Here is a 7,707-nt window from a genome sequence, read left to right as displayed (position 1 = left end):
CTGTTCTGATTGGTGGGTGTGGAAGTAGCAGCCGCTGTTAAGCATTTTGAATGACACCACAGGATATTCCTTTATTTAATCCACTTTATTCAGGCCTGAGCATCTTCCACCCTAAGATATCCTTGAAATCAGAACCAAATGGAATTCCTGAAGGTGATTAAGAGGAACCAAACTGGGCAAAAGGATGAACTGCGGTTGTGGTTGACTTCTATCCCAACTAGACTAGACCTTACAGGCTTTACTAGCAGAAAATTGAAGCCAGCTAGAAAAAACCTTTTTTTTTTTTTTTTAAGATTTTATTTATTTATTTGACAGAGAGAGACACAGCGAGAGAGGAAACATAAGCAGGCAGAGTGGGAGAGGGAGAAGCAGGCTTCCCGCAGAGCAGGAGCCCGATGCGGGGCTCGATCCCAGGACCCTGGGATCATGACCTGAGCTGAAGGCAGACGCTCAACCACTGAGCCACCCAGGCGCCCCGAAAAAAACCTTTGGTGTGAGGCATCCTAGGAGTTTATGGTGTACACTCATTTTGGGAATATAATAGGGGTTTAACTGGAGCTCTTCCACTAACCTTCTAACCAATTTGAGGGAAATCATTTCAGTAGGTTTTCATTAACTCACCTGTATAGTGAGAGGTTTGGGGAAATGTGAATTCTAGAGTCTCTTCCAGTTCCATCATCCAATGAAATCAGGCATATCTTTTTCTGAAAGAAGAAGTTTGTCAAAGGTATATAAGGACACAATAATGTGTATATAAGGACTAAATCATAAACCCACAATTTTGAATTCCTGTATTTATAGAATGGTTTGATGTGCATCGGGCAGTGAATTCTACATAAATATTTTAAAGTTTGACTTAAAAGAGTTTATCATTTGAATTAACCAGTATAGCACCTCACAGGAAGTCTCCTGGGTAAGAGAGAAGGACACTTTTCATGTATCAGTATTTGTGAACGTGGACTTTCAAAACAAAGCACCAACATATTTTTTTTTTAACTGGCTGTATTCCCTATGCTGTAATAGCACCAACATATTTAACTCCGTCATCTATTCATCAGAGTTGCAGTAATCTAGGTAAGTTGTGGCAAAGTCCTGTCATTTCTATTCCAATATAATAAAGAAATGCTAATAAATCTGCAACATTTGCCTGTAACTACAGTCTTTTCTGCTAATAAGGAGAGAGCAACATACCTTTCATTCACTGAAATCAGTGGAAGTCAGTTGACTTAAACTAAACTTAAGCTAAACTTGCCTGTCCCTTCCTTGAGTGTTAATTGCACATTATTATTGGTAAAATAATTGATAACAAGAGCTAACTTAAATGAATTTAGTTAAAGGATCCATTGTTGCAGGACTTCTCAGAACCTTTAGTATCCTAACATAAACATAATTTTTTTTTCCAGGAAAGAGCACATAGTATTCCACATTTCTCAAACCTTATCCTGGTGAACTACCCTTTCCCTTTTTTCATTATTAAATGAGTAGTCACAAGGATCATATTTTGGAGAACACAATGTGGAAAATGCTGTCTTTGTTTATTTTCTATTGGAGGGTCACGAAGACCCAATATTTATCTAATTGCTCTGCTTTCTCTTTCTCCAAAATGTATTTTTTATATTTTATTGCAATTCAACTTAGAACCAATGTTGGAGTGAGAAGAACCCCTAATTATAGTCCAATTGTCTAATTTATAGATAATGAAATTGATGTCCAGAAAGGGGCAGTAACATGCTTAAGAGTCACATGATGAATTTGAGGTTGTTTTGGGGTTAGAATATGGATTCCTTATTCCTTAGCCCAAGATTTTTTTTTTCCATTACACTGCAATGACTCCTCTTCCCATATTCACCATAGCTGATCACAACAGAAACCATGAGCTTTAAAGTTATGAGCTTATACAGAAGCAGTAAACATGTTATTTACAATGAGGTGCATTTTGGGATGCCTGTGTGGCTCAGTTGGTTAAACGGCTGCCTTCGGCTCAGAGCAGGATCCCAGGGTCCTGGGATCAAGCACCGCATCAAGCTCCCTGCTCAGCAGAGAGACTGCTTCTCCCTCTCCCTCTGTCTGCCACTCCCCCTTGCTTGTGCTCTCTCTCTATCTCTCTAACAAATAAATAAATAAAATCTTAAAAAAAAAAAAACCAATTAGGTGCATTTTAGGTTCTCCATATAGATGACCCTGTTGACAACTCAAATTCCATTTGTCCAAAGCTGAGTATTCCTTTCATGTCAGATGGTAGTATATATGTAATGACTAAGAACATGAACTTCAAAATCAGCCCAGAGTTTCTTCAACATATTCAGTGATTCCCACATCCTCATCTTTGCTTATGCTGACCCTTTAGACTGGACTATTTTTCTCCCAACCTCTCACATATTGAAGCTAAACTTTATCTTGAGATGGTATTAAAACACACATAATAAGTGCATGATGTGTTTTTAATTAAATTGATTTGAAGCAAATAGTTTCTATCTCTCCTTTCTCTATCATGGCTGCTATTGCAGGTCCAGTACTAGAAAGTATTGATGAGGTCACAATGCCTTTTCCTCAAATTAGTCTTAATTAACGAAATCCTATCTAATTATTCATTAATTGTATCCATTTGAGTAATGTCACACTTTTGAACTACACATGATCCTGAACCACTTCTCCAAGATTTCCCACTGATTAATGTTGCCTAGCCAGCTGCTTAGAGGCAATCTATCTTTTTCATTCGATAAATGTTTATTGAACACTTACTATGTCAGGTCCTTGACAAGAGTCAAAGAAAAAGTCACTTTCTCCCAATATGACATCATTTTTATTCCACTACCCTTCTCATCTAGAGTCTTTTACATGATGTGCCAACCTGTTTACCAAAAACAGCTCCCCAATGCAGAAATACCAGTTTTCACTAACTAAACTTGGAGCTTGGAGTCAGATGAGCATTTTAAACTCACAATGAGGAGCAAGGTTATTCTGCTTTGCTCAATATCTCAACATAGATTGGGTTTATGACAACATTATGTCTTGGCAAGTGAGTTCCTGTAGAAATCAAGAACGATTTTCTAATAGATTGTGTAATCAAGGAGTTATCCAAACAGAAGGCATTGTTAAGGCAACAAACCAGCAGACCCTGTGGTTCCACACAGTGTATTTACCTGTTCACTTGGACTATATCTACAGAAGCTTACTGGATAGATCTGTCTTTAAACAAATGTCAAATTTCAAATTTGAAACAGATTCCAGGCCTTGGGTGACAAAAGGCTATATAGCTCTTCTGAGATAAGCAGTGCCTGCCTCTTCTCTTTCCTGCTCTTTGCCCCTACCCTCATCCCACTCCTGTTCTCATAGCCAGGGTATTAGGGGAGAGGTTCTTAACGAATAATGCTCCAAAGGAGCAATTGCCTCTGAGATGCCTTTTATAGCTTTGGGCTTTGTACCAAGGCTGGGGAATATTTAAGACCTCAGAAATTCCACTTTTGCTCCATGGAGAAGAAAAAAAGAAATTTTTAAGTAAAAGGGCAGCTCTTTCTCATGACTTGCAAACTTAATAGACTATGGTGGGTTAGAAATTGCCATTGAGCCAAAAGAGCATTTTCCAAAGTATATTCTGTAGATGGGTTAATAATTGTGACTGCAAAAAAAAAATTTTTTTTTTTGTTTTTCATAGTCAAACAGGTTTGGAGAATGAAGATTTAAAGTCAAACTAGTGCTTTTGGTATAGGAAAATTAGGTACTTTAAAGTGCTAATGTCTATGGTAGATCTCTAAGAAGAATATAGGAAATGCTTAATTTCCTAAACATTTTTGGCCATGGAAACTTTATTTTATGCTGCTTCTCATGGGATTACTGCTATTCTATGGAATACACTTTTGGAAATGCTGATCTATGAGAATAGACACATTATTTTCAGACATTGACATTTCATATTCTTTCCACAAAAAAACAAATAAATAAAAATAATGTAACTTTACATGTCAAGGAAATTTGTTCTCCTTAAATGAAGATTATTCTATTCAATCATCATCACTGAATTAGTGATTTAGTCTGTGTGTATTAATAGAAGTGGTTTCCACTGACCAACTCATCCCTGCAACAAAGGAATACAATTTTCTAGAGATGAGATTAGTGATGAGTGCTCATTTGTGGATTCAGAGCAGTGCAGATTCTCTTGTCCCATCCAGTAATTGAACCACTGTCCAAGGTTATTTCATTTACATGTTCTGAATCACGCTCCACAATCAAGTTTTTAGATTCCACATTCATCTGGTTTATATATGGGGCTCCCATAAGAGCTTTTGTTTTGTTTTGTTTTGTTTTGTTTTGTTTTGTTTTTTAAAGGTGGCTAAAAGACATCTTGGAAACCACTCCCCTAGTAACTAGACTGCTGGACAGATCCAGGGGGATCAATATGCTTCACATATGGAAGTGTGTTCCTCTCCTAGTCAAGAAGGATTGGCTAAGGAGTCTTTCTATAGACAGGAAAATGGCATAGAGGTGAAGCTCCTTGCCCAAAATAAAAGAAATCATGAAAGTAAATGCAGAAATTAGAATCTCTTGGCTCTATTAGGGCTCTAATTAGGGCTCTTTAGGAAAAGAATAATGCATGCTGCCTTACCAAATTTTGACCCAACATCATCCCTTGAACTAAGCAACCAATATTTACTGAGCACTTACTGTGTCCCAGATTTCTTTCTAGGTTCTTGGGTGACAAAACTGAATAAGTCCTTCCTGTAGAGAAAGAATAGGGAAAACAACAGGAAGTAAACAAATAAATAATCTAATGTCAAAATTAAGCTTTGTTCTGGTTTTCTCGGAGTCATCTTCCAGGTATTCCAGATGACTGTCTGATCACAGGCTACCTGTCTCATCTGTACCCAATCCAAATTGAACATTTCCAAATTCCATTTTTATCTCCATTAGCTGCTATTTGCCTGACTTTGTCCTTTCCTGTTTGGGTGCAGGTTTAACTCCCTAAACCTAAATCAAAACTGTTCTCCTCAGGGTCATTGAATTCTAAACCTTGCCTATTGGAAATTCCATGTTAGTCTTTCCATGTTAGTCTTTCCCGAGATTCCACCCTGCAATCTATCCATTCTTTAATCATCCATTCAACTAAGCTATAGGTCTCTGTTAGTTCATTTTGGGTTCTCCACGTCTGTCATTCTTTTTAACTTTCTTCATTCTTTTTTTTCTCTTTCCTTGGAAGAATCTTAGCAAAGGTGAATTACTTCATTCTCCATTCTGATTCTACTCTTCTTTGCCATGTTTTTCTCCCTTAAATTCATAAAGACCCGTCTTCCTTCACAATTCTACTTACATGTTCTTTCTGTCCTCTTCACAGATCACCACGAAATACTTCTCTCAAAGAGAGGCATATCTGCAAAGTACTGTTTAACCCTGGAGAATTATAACTGAACTTTTCTAACTAGAGGCAGGTTTAGTACAGCCCCGATCTGCTATAAAGTTGCACATGAGAAATTTGTTATAGTTCAAAATAATGCAAGATTATTTAAAATTATTGACCTCTCCACTTAATAGGAAAAAGGAAAGGACTTTGTTTCTTGACTAAACCCCTCTGTCATTTCCAAATGTTCACTCTCAGATCCATGTTCATACTATTTTCATTCCCCTTAGTTGTTCATGGTACAATCATAAAAGCAGTGTGTGGGGCTTTGAAACCATGGGGCTCTCCTTTCCTACAGCAAAATGACTGTGCAGCCTCATTCACCTTCAGCAGGACAATTCTGCCACAGCCTCTCATGTTCCCCATGGTAATGATACTGTTGAGCCAAAACCTAGCAACTCATACTTTATAAAATTTCAAATGACACCAAATATATTACATAGATAGAAAAAGCCAATTAACTGCCTAATCACCCCATATTCACCTTCATAGAGAAACTGACTTCTCACTGTGCTTAGCCCTTACATTTGAAATTAATGAGTAGGACTTTCATCTGAAGAAGAGATCTGGCTTTTAATTCTGGCGCCTGTAATGTTCCACACATCCTGCTTCTCTCAGAGGCTAAATCATAGGACCACCATAAGCAGCAGACCTTTAGAAATTCAATGTATGTCTATATTTTCCTTCTTAAAAAAAAAAAAAGCAGGATCTAGTTAAGAAAAGCTGTGTTAATTTCATGAGTACACATAATACATTTCAAAAGTCCTACCTTTCATTCCAGAAATAGGACTCATCTGATACTCAGGTAGTAATATTTTCCATTAAGGGAGAGGACAAATTAAAAAGTCCTTCTCTTTCCCTTACTTCCCTTCCTGAATCTCTTCACTATCCATCCTTGTACCCATGCTAGCAAGCTGAGAGAAAACTTTAATTTCTCCTTCTTCATTTTCTGATATATAGTACTGATATATAAATGGAATACAACTTACTCTTTTGGGAGCAAATATATCAGGCAAACAATGTAAATGCTAACTTATACCTAGCAGAATACATTAAGTATAAGACATATGATGCGATCATAACCACTCACCCTTAGGTGAAATAGTTTCACACAAATCCCACTGATGAAAAAAATACATATATATTTTAAATTTTTCTCTCTTTTATTATTTTTCCTTGGGTAAAATTATCTGTACAGTCATGCAAAACTGTTATTTGTGACACAGCAGCATGTTTCTGACTATTATATGCTTTTGAGAAGGAATGGTGAGCTGTTAGGTGACATACTCGATCCTTGCTATTGAAGAAATTTATTCTTAGTCCCAACTTGAAACTTGTAGAAAATTTTGTAGGAAAGAAAAATACTCAAGGCTCTAAATAAGACTACTTAAATCAAAGTTGGCCTTAAATTACCTAGAGGGCATGACTAACGGTCCTTTACAAATCATAGGTTGTATTTGTTCATGTCCAATGAAGTGATTTCTTTGTGGATGTTTCCATTGAAATTTTCAGCAGTTTTACTGATGCCGCGGGTTAATGGAGGTCCACACTGGTTGCTCTTGATTTCTCTGAATCCTTTGTTTTGGTCCTGATATGTAAATGTGGCTCCGGAATTTCTTAATAGGAGGGCTTTCAACAAAAACCAGACACCAGTCATTCCCGGCAGAAAGGAAAGGAGTGGAACATGCAACTGCATTTGCATCACCGGCATATTGCTTCCATACATGAATTTTATGCAGCGTGTCTTGGGACATGATCCTCTCCAAGTCAAATAGAAAAAAGAAATTGATTATAGTCAATATGAAAGCTATGTTTATTAATGTAAATGTCTTTTTTACTTTATATTTTTCTAGGACTTAGAAGATCATCTTCAAAAACCAAAAATGAAGTTCACACTCACACGCCGGTGCTTGGTACTCTTCATCTTTCTAAATGTAAGTAAAACATCATTTAAGCTATGTTAATCAAGAATGCTGAAATAGGGCGCCTGGGTGGCTCAGTTGGTTAAGCGACTGCCTTCGGCTCAGGTCATGATCCTGGAGTCCCGGGATCGAGTCCCGCATCGGGCTCCCTGCTCAGCGAGGAGCTTGCTTCTCCCTCTGACCCTCCCCCCTCTCATGTGCTCTCTCTCATTCTCGCTCTCTCAAATAAACAAATAAAATCTTTAAAAAAAAAAAAAAAGAATGCTGAAATAGAGCGTACGATTGAATGGGCATTTGCAAGGGTAGACATCTTGCCAAAGCTAAGTTTCACCAGCCAAAAGTTCCTCAAAACTATTATTTTCTTGATATTTTGCTAATAGATCCCCACTCCGA

The 7,707-nt window shown here is 37.3% G+C and overlaps 1 long non-coding RNA gene across 1 annotated transcript; it reads right to left on the bottom strand.

The window, feature by feature from the left end:
• Nucleotides 1–620: 620 nt before the first annotated feature.
• On the bottom strand, nt 621–7,074 carry LOC118020764. The gene is made up of 3 exons (XR_004682001.1): nt 6,806–7,074; nt 4,663–4,716; nt 621–704 (listed from the first exon to the last, which is right to left on the bottom strand). It is a non-coding gene; the product is annotated as an uncharacterized LOC118020764 (long non-coding RNA).
• Nucleotides 7,075–7,707: the final 633 nt, after the last annotated feature.

The sequence above is a fragment of the Mirounga leonina genome, unplaced genomic scaffold, assembly GCF_011800145.1.
Source record: "Mirounga leonina isolate KUSES-001 unplaced genomic scaffold, KU_Mleo_1.0 Mir_174, whole genome shotgun sequence".
In the NCBI taxonomy this organism is placed as follows: domain Eukaryota; kingdom Metazoa; phylum Chordata; class Mammalia; order Carnivora; family Phocidae; genus Mirounga; species Mirounga leonina.
The sequence above is the reverse complement of the archived record's forward strand: the minus strand, read 5'-3'. Positions and strand labels throughout refer to the sequence as shown.